Genomic DNA, 15,923 nt, shown 5'->3' with positions numbered 1-15,923 from the left:
CTTTGTTTAATGTTCAAGATTATGGTCTCGATTGTGGTTGTAAAAAAGGGCCACCTATATTATCATTATCATCACTACTATCGGGGGGGGGGGGGAGTAGCATTTATGAATGGAAGAAAAAGAATGGAGATGGACTATGACAGCAAATCCAGGATTTCAACTCCCATTGTATTCAATACAATGCTACTTCCAGCTCTTTTGTTCAGGTGACTTAACATAACAGTGCATTGGGAGTTGAGGATAGTTAGCCTAGCAAACACTAATGTTGTACACACTCCTTCTACGTAGCTTTTTTTTGGCATATGGGCCAAAAAGTTTGAATCTGATTGAATTACAAATAGCTGCAATGTAAAGTCATTAGAATGAAAGCTTTATCACTTTGTTAAAGCTTTTTGTTTTTAAAAAATGTTTAATAAAATTTTTTAAAAAAGAAAAAAAAAAGAATGGAGTTTAGAACATGGAGAAAATGTATCCTTCAAGAACAATTATACCTTAAAGATTGTGTATGAAGGTTGTATCACGAAGAAGCCTTTTCGAAGATTAAAAAAAGTATCATATTTACCTCTAGTACTAATTGCACACAACAAATTTAAACAATATCACTGATAGCACATCAAATTTCCAAACTCATCTGTAAGATGGTGCCATAGAGAAGAAATTAATAATACAGAAGAAACAGACACAGCTCTTTTTCTTAGAGATACAAATTTAATTTTCCCATTTAATTACTGACTTAACATTTATACTCATACTTAAATCAGAAATGTTATTGAATGCCCCTTTGCTGAAAGACATAATATTTTTAGATCTGCTCTGTTCCAAAGGTTAATTTCTAATGTCCCGGAACTTACTAAATAAATCTGTACAAAGATATCCAATAATCCTTAAATTGTAAACAATAAATTACAAACAGTAATTTGCAAATGTGAGTTAAGTGTAACTAGGGCCCTGCTAAGGAAGAAGCCTAAATTTTCACTACAGATTTAACTAATTTCAGCCTTCTGAATTCCACTTTGTTCATATTTGGGTATACCCACTCTTTTATTTATTTGGCCTTTATGGAACCAACAAGTGGTATTTAATAAATACTTGATGGAAGAAGTTATTAACCGTGGGTTGCAAATCTGACAGGCTGAAGTATAATTTTAGCTAAATAATTCACATTTATACAGGTAAGTCCTCAACTTACTACCGCAATTGAGCCCAAAATTTCTGCTATTGAGATATTTGTTAAGTGAGTTTTGCCCCCATTTTACGATCTTTCTTGCTACAGGTAAGTGAATCATTGCAGTTGATAAGTTAATAACATAGTTGTTAAGTGAATCTGCCTTCCCCAATTTTTTTGCTTGCCGAAAGGTTGCAAAAGGTGATCACATGATGATCACAAGCAAAAAAATTAGGACACAATAACGGTCATAACTATGAACCAGTTGCCAAGCATCTGAATTTTGATCACATGATCACAGGGATGCTATAAAGATTGCAAGTTTGAAAAATTGTCATAAATCAATTTTTTCAGTGACGTTATAATTTTGAACAGTCACTAAATGAACTGTTGTAAGTAGAGGACTACCTGTACCGTGACCTTCAACTGCACTCCGTTGCAGCTATAGAGAATCAGTCAATATTTGGTCATCCACCATGGCTTTCTAAGGCTGGACATCTTTGAAAGTAGCAATCTGCTGTTCTGTCTATTTATAAATATACTCTAACTCCCTAACTGTACGTAGTCCCTAATAAACTATGTAATAAAATCAAACTTAACTCATGTCTCAATAAAAAAAATACAATCAACAATTTTTATGAATCATTACATCACACATTGCTAAAAAGGAGAAACCTACTGCAAAATTCAGTTAAACTTGATCAATTTCCATGAATTCATCCTACCATTTGCATATTTGCCATTCTAATACAATATGCTATTTTTATTTTAACACCACAATCCCACATGATCTGTCTATCTGCCAGTTTGGCTTTAGCACCATTTCTCTTTGCATAAAACATCCATGCTACAGTTACCATATGTTTGCTCTTTATGAAATAGGACTCTTTCCAATTGTTAATTATCTCCCAGTATTTCTTTGTCAACAAATTTTCTTATTTGAGACTGACATTTTCAACCATAAGCAGAATACTTCTCATTTATTTTACTTAGTTATAATTTTAATGTCTGACCAAGTGTGTCCTTTTTTTTAAATATATGAAACCAGAGAAAATCTAATTTCCCCTTGTCTCCAGAGAAATATCTTAATCTACTTAAAATTATTTTAAATTTATTCACATTTGATTTTTTTTGTTTTGTTTTAAAACAAGCTGTACAAATTTGTTATTACTTTTTCAGATTCTGCCCTAGTCCAGTACAGCTGATTAGTTTTAACATATTTCAGTTGAGTTTGAAAGTTTTCAAACCATGGATGAGATATCTAACTTTCTCTAAGCCACCACATTGATCCATCTAGAAAAGGATTGTTTTGTTTTAAATTTTCAAATGTTAAAAATGTAATTGCCCTAAGAAACAGTCTGATATAAGGGTAAAGGCACTGGTCTAGGAACATATTCGTAGGGGCACCTACGATCTGGAACGAGCTCCCCCCGGAGATACGGAGAATCCCGGATCTGCGCACCTTCCGTCGCGCGCTTAAGACTTTTTTATTTCATCAAGCTGGCCTGGCCTAAATCTTCTCCCCTTTTTAAATGTAAATTTTAATTTGTTTTTAAATTATGGGGTATTTTAAATTTGTTCAGCCAAATTATTTAATTTGTTTTTATTTTATTTTAAATTTTTGTATTTATGTGTTTTATCTTGTGGCTGTTCACCGCCCTGAGTCCTTCGGGAGAAGGGCGGTATAGAAATTTAATAAAATAAAATAAAATAAATAAATATTCAAGTTTACCCTCAGACACTGAAACTCACCTTTGAGACAGTCACAGTTGTTTTGGGAAGTTGTGTTTTCAGACTGCTTTGAGCTCCAAGAGGAAATACGTGTCCAACAAATGAATGGGTAAATAAATGTGATCCCTACTGATAAAGGTGATAATAATTGGCATGACATATTTCTATAAAAATCTCATATTCCCAATCAATTTGAAATCAGTTTGGTACTTGAGATTCTACTTGCTCTCTTTTACCAACCACTGAAATAGATAACTATTTGAAAACAAGGGTTTTCAAAACAAATGAAGTGAAATACTCTCCCAGATAATTATTTTTTAAATAAACTTAGTAGTGTACTATTCTCAGAGGTGGAGACCCTTTGAGAACTGTGGGCAACCAAATTTCATTTTAATTTATGCCAATTAGTGTCCATTCAAAGTGGCAATAAAGTTAGTCTAAGTCTAAGCTTTCTACAAAAATAATCACATTGCTTTGGAATTGATCAAGTTAAATCAAATAAAACAGAAGCAGATCAGCTGCTGGTATTTTTGATCAATGAAAGCAATAATGGTATACTCTTTTGTTAATATAGGCTGCAAAATACTAACCTTTGACTTTCTTTTATTTTACTATATAGCCAAAGGATAAGATCTCAGTACACTTTCCACTTCATTGACAGGAACATTCAGCTTTTAAATCAATTTTCTGAGGCATTAAGTCATCCCAAAGCATTAAAAAAAAACCTTGACTACTACATCATTCATTCTGGAGTGAAGACGGTGAGTAGTCATGAGCCCAAAGTTCACTTCCAGGACCAAGAAATAATTGATGCTGGAGTTTGTACCGTCAAACTAGCTCATTTTCCAGGAGTTTATGCAATCATCTGCTGTGTTTTCCAGTCACCATGAAACCTGTTAGACTACAATTCAACTTAAGTAACTTTTAAGTTACTTAAGGAAAGAACTATTACTTCATAAAATACAGATGTAGTAAGCTCACCAGATGCACAAGAGGGAACTAAATACTTCATTTTGATAATGCATAGTTAGTCACAAGAGTCAATTCTGGTTTCTTAAATGCAGAGGGGAAAACCATGTATATTTGATGTGTTAAAGTAATCTCCCCCAACTTGGTGTTTTTCAGGTATTTGGGATTACATGTCCCTTTAATGCCAAGATGACTTACTGGTCAGACAGATGGGAGTTGTAGTTATCACAAATCTGGAGAACACAAGATTGGAGAAAGAACATTGCAATATAATCCTTACAACACACATGAATTTCCATGAGGTGGTAATAGACTAACAAAATAAGCACCCCTTTCCCCCAATTCTTAAGCCAAAGACTTTGGTAACTCTTTTATAAATTTGGAACCTTTTCCAAAAGTTCATATCAGGGTGGATAAAAATCAATGATTTTTTTTTAAAAAAATAAAAAAATCAGATTTTTTTTAATTTAAATTGGATTTTTTTGATTTTTATCAAATTTATTTTAATAAAAAACTTTTGGGGTAAAAATCTATCGTAAGATAGTTTTCTATTTAAGATACATAAATAATTTAGTTTATTCAGCATGAAATGGAGCTTAGTTATGTAGCATGAGGCTGTATATTCTGCAACACTGGGACTATTGGTGAGTCAACAGTGGGTCAAAGGAGTAGCAGAGATGACAGTTGCTCTTTAAAAATTATGATTTAAATCGAGTTGATTTAAATCAAGCCTTTTTACTAGCGATTTAAATCATGATTTAAATTGTGATTTAAATCAACTCGATTTAAATCAAATCCACCCTGGTTCATATACTACTATATATATATATATACTACTACAAGCTATCTACCTCCAGGTAAATTTCCAGTGGTTACAGTTTACTCACATCCCATCAATGAGGGAATAAATGTATTTTCCGTCTTTTAGTAACTTCAACTGACAAGTCAAAGAAGGTTATTACAGCCACTTTCACAGATTATTACAATCACTTCACAATTATAGGACATGTTTAGCTTCTGTAAAATATTCTTCCCATAACAGTGGTGAGTTGCTACCGATTTGTGTGAACCGGTAGCGGCAGTGGTGGGAGGCTCCGCCCACCTGCCTGGATTTCATCAAATACGCTCTGCGCATGTGCAGAAGTGGCGCGCACGCGAACGAACCAGTAGCAAAGGTAAGTGAAGCCCACCACTGTCCCATAGCAACATTTTCTAATTAACTTAAATGAGTTTCATGTATCAACCCTTTCCAAATATAGTCAATTACAGGGTGACCTATTAATGTTCAGTAATTTACACTGGACAATATACTGGATACTGTATTATGATTCACTGCATATATTTAGCCACAAAGAAAGCAAAAGTTGCAATATATAAGTTTTGAGCACAACAAAGGAAAGTCAAACCCTAGAACTAGATCACATAGGCCTGCCTTCTAGTCCTGTATCTAATATAGTTTTAAGCTACTGTATCTTACTTTTAGTACACCATTCATGAAATAGAACATGGGAAGACAGACTCTCTCTCTCTCTCTCTCTCTCTCTCTCTCTCTCTCTCTCTATCTATCTATCTATATATATATATATATATATATATATAGTCTTCTTGTTTTCGTGGGTGTGCATATGCAAAAAATTAAAATCTCGGGTGTTTTCCCACGTCATTATAAATAAGTTGGTTAAAATAACTAGGATTTTAAATATTTTAACCAACTTATTTATAATGACGCGGGAAAACCCCCGAGATTTTAATTTTTTGCATATATATACAAGCATATATATATATGTACATATATATATATATATATATATATATGTACAGTTAATATTTCGGGTTTCTTCCCGTGTAATTGTGAACATATCCCTAAAAGGGTAGAAGCGACGGGATATGTTCACAATTACACGGGAAGAAACCCGAAATATTAACTGTACACACATATATACCCGTGAAAACTTACATACATATATATATATATATAAATATATATAAATATATATAAATATATATATATATATATATATATATATATATGTATATATATATAGACACACACACACATATATATATAGACACACACATACACACACACTATATATTAAAATGTCACATTAAAAATGACATAGTATTTATATATTATATAAATATATAATGTGTTTACATGTACAACGCCAATAAAGTTATTTATTTATTTATTTATTTAATATTACCATGCCACTGCATCAATTACCCCAATAATTCCAAAACAAGCCCCTGTTATTACAATGGAAAAGTCATTTTAGTAAGGGGATGAGATCTTATATTTTTCTGGAACATATTAGTAGCAATATGAATTTAAAATGCATTATTGTTCTCTTCAAATCTGAATTTTGCTCCAGTTCAATTTCTGGCAGAATGGTGTCTTTCTTCATTTAAAGTGCTATTACTAGAGGGCAAAAGGAATACACACATCCTTCTACCAAGGAAAACTCCCAATGTGTGCTGCAAACCTATCATTAGGGAGCAAATTCTAAATTGCTTTCCCACTTTCTACAAAGTAAAACATCTTTGGGGAGAGCTAAGAATAGACAGGTAAGGTCCCTTTTTTATACACTGTCACACATTATAATATTTGTCATTTTCTATCTTTGGAAGAAAAAAAGAAGAAAAGTTTTATTCGATCAAAAACTCCCCAGCGCCATATGCCACTGCCGGGGTTCCTTTGCACAACTTTCCAATTTAGGCTGCCTCGTGGGGAAAAAAAATCCCTGAAGAGCCTTTTTTACCTAGATAAATTGGGCGATGCTAGTAAAGGAAGGGGTGGGGGGGGGAAGTTTAAAAGGTACAAACAAAGCAGACCTCCCATCCCAAAGAATACAACGATAAAGCCCGCTGGTTCAGAAACTTCCAACCAGGATTTTTTTAAAAAAATATAATAATAATTTCACACCTCTCCCCTTCCCTTGGCATTTGGCCATTTTGGAGAAAGGACGGTGGGTGGGGGGGAGAGGAGGGGTACCTGAAAATTAAACCGATTATTTGTCCCCTATTGCCCAGCCGAAGCCTCGCCAACGTCGTGCCGAAGACACACCAGGAGAGACTCGGCCAACTCCGTACAGCTCCAAGCAAAAATTAAGCAGGAAATCCTAACTACCTCGCCCCTTACTTACTTTCCAAGCTATGCCGCTCCCCGACAGGGAGAAACCTTGGGCGGACGAACCACCAGCTGAAACTCAAAGCGGTTCCGGGACCAAACTTAGAGAAGAAAAAGTCCCCAAAGGGAAAACGAGTCCACCGGGGGACTCGCGGCAGATTAGCCTGACAACACGTTGTATTAGTCATTCATATGGGAGGTGGAGAGGTGTGGGGAGGCGGGGGGGGAGGGAGGGAGGGAGGGAGGGAAAGTGCGCTGCTGTGCATTCTGGTAGCTGTAGTTCCGCCTCGCTTCCTGCGCCTTTCCCCTGCACGGCAAAGGGCGGAGATTAGAAACGCCAACTACAACTCCCGAGGTGCAGAGCAAAAGGCGCATGTGCGCTGACTCTCGGGGGGGGGCACAGAGCGGTCAGCTTTTGGCGTTGGAGTTTCTCCGTGGGAGGGTTTCTGCATGGGTGGGGATGCGTTTTGCGAGCTTATCCATTGAATTCAATCCGTACAGACGTCCATCTCTGGTTTTAGGGGCTTTTCTCGGCTATCAAGCTGCTGTAGAGGATTGTTGGGGAAAGTAGTGTTTTTCTAGGCTTAGCGACTTGAAGGCGTGTGGACTTCGATTCCCAGAATTCCCCAGCAAGTCTTCTGGGAGTTGAAGTCCACCTATCTTAAAGTGGTTAAGGCAGGGGTGGGCAAATATAGCCCCTTTATGACCTGTGGACTTCAACTCCCAGAATTCTTGAGCCGGCTTGGCTGTCTCAGGAATTCTGGGAGTTGAAGTCCACAGGTTGTAAAAGGGCCACATTTGCCCACCCCTGGGTTAAGGTAAGGTAATACTGAGGTAAAACAATACAGCAGGGGTCCCCAAACTTGGCAGCTTTAAGACTTGTGGACTTTAACTCCCAGCTATGCTGGCTGGAGAATTCTGGAAGTTGAAGTCCACAAGTCTTAAAGCTGCCAAGTTTGAAGACCTCTGCAATACAGAGTTGTGATACTTTTGCTCCTTGGTCTCCCCTAGATTCTGTTAAATCAGTGGAGTTTGTTTGTCTTTCAAAAGTCTGGACAACCACTGGAAAAGGCTATACAGAAAGGCTATAACTTTCTGTATCTCTTTGCTGCTTTTTAGCACTCCTGGATTTTTGTAGGTCAGATCTGGAAGTGATAGGTTTGTTCTTTTTCACGAAGATGGGTGGGATTATATATGTCCCAAACAGGAAATACTGGAATGCCGGATAAGATGCAATCCTAGGCTCAGATTCCATTGAGTTAAGCCTTCTAAGCCATTTTGGAAATTCAAAACCCAAAAAGGAGAAAAAGTCTATGTATGTAGGTTCAAGACTTAAGACATACATGGTAGCAAATGACTTCCACTTATCACTAAACTCCTGAGGGGAGATTTCTGTATTTATGTCCTTTGGGAGGAAGAGGGAGTGACATCAACAGAGAGGCCAGACAGAAATGGGATGTGAGAGATGCAACGCAGCTGCTTAAGTTCCCGTAAGACAAGCTGTCTCAGCGTGCCCTGAAGACTGGAATTTCCCCCATCCTGCCCCCACTTTTCTTTCAAAACTACATCTAAATATGGTGGTGCTACAATTTTAGGTGCATTTGTTGTTTTCTCCTTCCAAGTAAGAACCCGGGTTAGAACAGGGCTTCGCTGCTTTGGGAAGCTACTGATCCATTTGCGGTTTTGACAGGACTCTCAACAAAGGATTGTTTTATTTATTTATTTATTTATTTATTTATTTATTTATTTATTTATTTATTTATTTATTTATTTATTTATTTAGTCAAGCATGTATTAGATAACAGATATAAGTATAAACATGATTATGAATACACAAAATGGATACGAATATAAGGAAACATTAGGACAGGGACGGTAGGCATGATGGTGCTCTTATGCGTGCCATGTGGTTATGGTGGCCTTGATGGCCAATCCACCCACATTAGAAGCCAGACAAAGAACTGAGCTGCAGTCACCCATCATTGTAGTTTCCAAAGCTTCTGGGTTCTACGTGGTAACGTGGCACTCACAAAGATTGTTGGAAAGCTTGGTGTTGATGCTTTGCAGCAAGCTTAGCTTCGTGTTCATTTTTGTTTTTCTGTTTTTAATTAAAAAGCTTTTAACAGCTCATGTTAGGTAAGTTTCTGGGGAGGTGACAAGAAATACCACATCAGGGACAATGTCATTTCCAGGCATTAAGTGGAACGATCTGTTCTCATGAAATGAAAATACAAATATTGGCATCCCATTTTAACGCATAGCATTCCAGTGTTTTCTTGCAGCATAAAATCAGTGTATTTATTTATTTATTTTTAATAACAAGGACAAGCGAAAGAACTCACAGCATAGCAAGATGCAAATGAAGATCTCTGCAGTTCAAAGCAGATGCTAGTTGCAGAGAATGGTAAGATGGGAAGGAATGTGAGGAATGATAAAGCAAAAAAATGGGATGTGAGTGAACTGCTCAAACAGTTCTGATGTCTGGCAATCCTATCTTCTTAAGGGGAGATTCCTTTGATCTCTGCCCCCCACCCCTGGCAAGGAACTCTGGGATTTGGGGGTCAGGTTTTAAAGTTTTCCTAACTGTGAAGTGAGTGGTTACAGTCATTTACATGAATAGGACAATGTATTCTAGGCAGGGGAGAATAGATAAAGAGCCAGAACAATATGCAGAATAAAACAAGACACTTGGGGCAAAATAGGAACCAAGGATTAAGAATGCTGGATAAGGCATGGATTACTGATAGTAGAGAAAATCAAAAAGAGGGACAAGAGGTATTAGAGCTACTGCATGCCGAACTGGTGGAATGAAATGCTTCTTGTCCTAATCCTTGGGAGATTCATTATAGGGATCTGGAAACATGCTGAGTGTCCATATGGAAAGAGAGATATACTGCTCAATAGCCTCTAAAAGTCTAGGATAATGAAAAAAGGCGCTGAAGACCTGACTCTGCCAAACGGCTTGGGGTCCCAACACCTCCCCCCCACCTCTCCGTGCATCCTGTTCCTCCCCCCACCCATCTTTTTACTATTCTTTTTTTGATTGTAGTTTTAGAAATATTTATCTTTTATGTGTTTAATGCTTTTAATCCTGATAGCTGCCCAGAGTCTCTTCAAAATGAGATGGGAGGCAAATAAATGTAATAAATAAATGATAAAATAAAAAGCAGGTCCTCTATTAATTACACATTTCATGGGGTTATGTTGGCATTAAAAAAATATAGACTCTATGTAGTTTAAGATTGAATTGTGGAGTCCCTGGTGCTCTCTGAGTTTACTTGTTTGCAAACCAAACTGACAGCATCAAGGACTCCAAACACAAATAAAAACTCCTACTAATATTGTTTGAACCTAGAAAGGACATTACCTCTGCCTTAGTACATTTATAAAAGAGCTACAGGTAGTCCTCATCTTATGACCAATCACTTAGCAACCATACAAAGTTATGACACACCCCAAAAGTGCTTAAACCTTTATTCAAAGTTTCAATGGCTGGGCCTTCTCTGTGATCACGTGATCACATTTTGGGCGCTTGGCAACCAGCTGCATTTATGGACATTGGTAGCCTGAGGTCACGTGACCCCGTTTACAATGTTTTTTGCTTGAAACTGGCATTTACTACTAGTTTCTGGCCCAAATCCCTGCCCATTGTAGATAGTGGGTTCACTTAGTGACTATGGTGATTCACTTACTCTATGGACCACCACAAAAAAGTTTAATACACTTGTAAGTTCATTTGTCTGAAAGCAAGAAACTGACTAGCTATTTTAGTGTAGGATTGTTTTGCAATCCTATACAGTTTTGTTCAAAAACCAGCCCAATCAAATTTAGGCAGAGTTATTCCCAAATTAGCATGCAAGGAATTGTCACATTTCAGCCACAATGGGATAAGGTGTCCTGCTTGAGCAGGGGGTTGGACTAGAAGACCTCCAAGGTCCCTTCCAACTCTCCTATTTTGTTGTTATCCTGTCACCTTTAATTCGAAACATTCAGATCAGTCACATAATGACCCTCTTCATGACAGGTTTGACAACTTTAATTCCAGGCTCAATTACTGTTGTTAGTCAAGGGCTACCTATATCTGAAAATAATAAAATCCTTAACTATGTGCTTGTCATATGATGTATATTATGTGAGAAGCACATTAATTTGTCAACAAGGGAAAGCCTGGTTCCACATAAGGCAGTCTGTCAATCTGTTATGTCTCTGTATACTTTTTTTAGCCAGGGACAAATTCCTAGTTATATTTTGACAAATGTAAAGTGTCTAGCTACATATAATGTTTTTGATAGAAACATTTAGTATCTGCCTTTTGTTAATGGACTATAAATTTCTATTCAGGAGAAGGAGGACATGTTCTGATAGAGTGATCCAATACAGCCAGAGTTTAGTTCTTTATTTTCTTACACACAATAGACAGAATTTTACCAGACTAAACACTTACAGACTAAACACCTAATGGATATACCCTGAGTGATTCTGGAGGTTGGCTATCCTATAGGATAGCCTATAGGATAGCCTATGTATGTATGTATGTATGTATGTATGTATGTATGTATGTATGTATGTATATGTATATTGCCTCGAACTCTTCCATAGGATTCAGGCACTAGATGATGACATAGTATCAGTTGCTTTCTCTTTGCTTCATGACTTGTGTGATCCCAGATATTGAGGCTTATTTCACAAACCTTGACTTAAAGCAAGAATCCCATCCCCCTCTTCCACTCACTTTCTCATCCATCCATCTGCTCATCCGTTCTTTCCACTTTTCCAATCCCCAGTCGTGCTTGAGCAGGAACAAATGAAATGTGGAAATATTGTGATCAATGGCAGTTGGAAAGGGAAACTGAGAGGGAGATAGTAATGAAGGAGCAATGATTTGATAACTTTTCTCAGATATGAGAAATAACAAGCAATCGAAAGGGAAATTGCAACTGGCATTCACTGAGAACCAGGGTCAACAAAGAAAGAACAATGCTAATATTTCTTCTACTCACTCAGTCTCAAACTAAGACTTTTTCAGAGTTTCTGGAATAGCCATAAGTGAGAGTTCTAGAGACCCAATCCTTTTTATCATTAATCATCTAAGACGGGTCCCCAACCGCCAAGCTGCAGCCCACTACCAGGCCGTGGCCTATTCGCAACTGGGCCACATGAGTGGTGGGCAAGCATGCACATCCAACAAAACATGCTCACTCGTGCAGCCTGGTTCCCCTCCCCACCCCCACCCCGCCAGGCCACCAAGCTGCAAAGGTTGGGGACCGCTGATCTAAGAGCAATGGTCTCTTTTTATCTTTTTTTCATGTCGGAGAATTTTATTCATTTTTGTTTACTAAGATTTTATTTGTAAATCAGGAATCCTCACACTGATCAGTTAATTGACTCCTTCATGATGTTTCAGCTTGTTCATTGATTCCAAATTTATTATACAAAAATATTTTAGATTGCACTATTGTAACTAACAGTACTAAAAATAACCATCAGACAATTCAAGGCCATTCTCACCGACGGCTGACCATCCAACCCTAGATAGCACCATCTCACTGTTAACCATCTATTTTCAGGACCAGAATGGAGCTCTACAGAACCCAAAAAAATTAATAGACCCCAATAGACCTTCCATCATATATCAACCACCTATTCATTACCAGACATTTCCTCATCCCCATCCATTCATCATCCATTTGGATAGTCCCTTGAAGCCTTGGAAGTCAATACCGACCACTTTGGGAACCCTGTGCTAAACATTTCATAAAATAGTATTGGGTACACGGTTTAACATTCTAGATCAGGGGTGTCCAACTGGCGGCCCACAGGTCAGATGCGTCATGCATAGGCCACGCCCACCCCCACTCCACAAATGGGAAAAACGTCATGAAGCGTCACATGATGGCAACGTGACACAGTGAGTTTGACACCTGTGCTCCAGATCAAAACAAAGCAGAAACTATTTCATTATTTAGTTTTATGGAGAAACATGTTGAAAACTAAGGAGACTGTGGTGCAATCCAGATCCAAAAGATAGGTGATTCAGAACGGGCGTGGGCTTGAATGTTACATCAAAGGTTCTTAACCACATTTTCCCTTTGAATCTGGATTGCAGCACACCCCTAGAAATGAATACAATTGGCTTTCAAAAGTACAGTAAATGCTTTGTAATAGATTAGCCGCTAGAAGGAGCTCACATGTTCTTTTTTTAATGTTTCACAAATATAGCCATCCGGATACATTTCAATCTAGAGCTTGACTGCATATGACATCTTCATGCAGCAATTTAAAAAACAGAAATTGCAATATAAATCATCTTCAGTAAGTTTTTATTAGATTTTTTTTTATTTTATCAGCTATTGCAATTGGTTTAATTTAGGTAAATAATTCAAGAGTGGCTCATAAAAAGCTTTCTTAATGTACAGAATAGTTTAGGATTGCCATTCTGGTGACCGTATCTAAAACAAGTTAGGACTTCTACATTTTGAAAGGCTGGGAGGCATTGCAGTTCATTAACATATGACCTTCTCTGTAATTAAAAATCCTCATTTTCAGTCCTGATCTAGAGATCTCTTATACCACAAAGAGGTCTGCCTGGTGGAAAGTCAATCAGCTAGTTTCACTCCAAACCACATAAATTGGAAACCAGAGGATCTAAGCAATTCCAACTAGTAAAATAAGGTCTCCTTGAAATCTCCCTTAACTCCTTGTATAAATATTTGGATTATTTATATCAGTTTAGCATGTTAATCTTTGGGGAGATTGTTTTGTTTTATTTTTCTTGAATTTGTTTTGGTATTTCATAACTATTTTTTAATGATCCTATATTATTATATTACTATAAATTACTGTCTTTTAATTTGTTTTTGTGTATTTCTTTTTCAAAATTACATCTTTTTTGTAAGTTTGACACTTGATGACTACATGAATATATTTCTGCAGTTTCATTACCACATTCAAGAAACATTGCTGGTTCTGACTGCTTTCCAAGAACTGCAACACATAGAACATGTGCTACAATAGACCTAAAAAGGTTATATCAAACCGAATTATTATTTAATTTTTCTTAATCTAATTATATGGTATACTGATAGATTGTATAGGGTCTAGCATCTTTACTTTCTTTATTGTAAAGTGGTTATTTGTTTGGTGTTCTACTTTTCCTTAGAGACAGAGCTGCCTTTTAATAGGATAGGACAAGAAGCAATGGGTGGAAACTAATCAAGGAGAGAACCACTTAGAACTAAGGAGAAATTTCCTGACAGTTAGAACAATTAATCAGTGGAACAACTTGCCTCCAGAGGTTGTGAATGCTCCAACACTGGAAATTTTTAAGAAGATATTGGATAACCATTTGTCTGAAATGGTGTAGGATTTCCTGCCTAAGCAGGGGGTTGGACTACAAGACCTCCAAGATCCCTTCCAACTCTGTTATTCTAAATTCTAATATATGTTTAGGGTTACCATATCTGGGCTGCAGAAGTCAGGATAATAAGTGGAAGGCAGCAAAGAGAAACAGAAAAAATGCCTCCTTGCTTCCATCCAGTGGTCATCTGGATTTTTGTGGCTGTGAACATCCTGAACTCCAAACAACCCTGCTCTCAACATCTCTGGAAACCTGGCTCTTCTCTCAGGCTTTGCAATAGGGTGGTTGTTGAACCCTTGTTGGTTTTTCTATTTTTCTATTTTCTATTTTTCTTTTCCTGGACATGCATTTTTAAAAATTGTTCTTTTTTAAAGTGTAAGTTGCCTGAGGTCATCTAGAGCAAGGCAGCCTCCAAATTTAATAAATACATAAATGAATAAAATAACCTAAATAACTATGATTTATTCAACAAACTGTAGTTAAACAAACTGTGACATTAGTCATCTGCTTACTCAGGTGTTATTCCCATTATGTTCAATTAGACCTATTCCATAGGTGAGCGAGGGCGGTATTTCAGCCTTCATTTTGTATGATAAAAGTATCCTCATTAGCAAAGGAAATGATGATAAATTAAAAATGCAAATCTATTGAAAAACAACCCAAGTGCTCCGGTAACAACTCAACCTTCCACAGGAAGAGCTGTGTAAGAATAGGATTGAGGTGAGCACAAACTGCAACGACCCGAGAATTCAGAAAATAGGAAACAGACTACCTATACAACATCTTCCAACAAAATGGATACTCAGGCAACTTTATCAAAAAGTGCCTAACCCACTCAACCCACTATAGCACAACCAGCACAAGCTATGAAAAGGACAACATTGCCATAAGTCAGAAAACATCTCAGAAACAACCCACAGTCTATTACAATCACATGGTATCACCATAGCACACATATCAAGTAACACCATCCAAAACATCTTAAGCAACCCAAAAGACCATTAACCCCAGAAGAAAAATGCAGAAGTCCTCTACAACAGAGATCTTCAAACTTGGCAGCTTTAAGACTTGTGGACATTAACTCCCAGAATTCTCCAGCCAGCATAGCTTTAAGCATAGCACAAGTCTTAAAGCTGCCAAGTTTGAAGACCTCTGCTCTACAACATACAGTGTAAGAAGTATGAGTAAACCTCTGGTCCCGGTGACTGACCTGGATTGAATCTTGCATACAGTGTAAGGACTACAACAGCTGCCATGTAGGACAGACAGGCAGAAGTTGAGCCGAGTACATCCATGAAGTTAGCAGTCAGAAGACAAGGCACAACACATTCACAAATATCAATTATAGTTTCAGTTGGAAAACTTCAGGCATTACAGACCAAATCCAAAAGTACTAGGCAATTCCTGGAAGCTTGGGATTCTAGTAAATCAGACCTCAATAAACATAGAGATAATCCATACAGTATTTACACACCATTCATAAAGAGACAATAAAAAGCTAAGAAGGAAACAAAAGGTCCAGAGCACATCCTGTCCAGCAGCCTATATCCAGATAAGTAAGGATTAAAACC

This window comes from Pituophis catenifer, unplaced genomic scaffold, assembly GCF_029215685.1.
Source record: "Pituophis catenifer annectens isolate HBS135680 unplaced genomic scaffold, rPitCat1.0.hap2 SCAF_7, whole genome shotgun sequence".
Taxonomy (NCBI): domain Eukaryota; kingdom Metazoa; phylum Chordata; class Lepidosauria; order Squamata; family Colubridae; genus Pituophis; species Pituophis catenifer.
Note: the sequence above shows the minus strand (reverse complement) of the source record.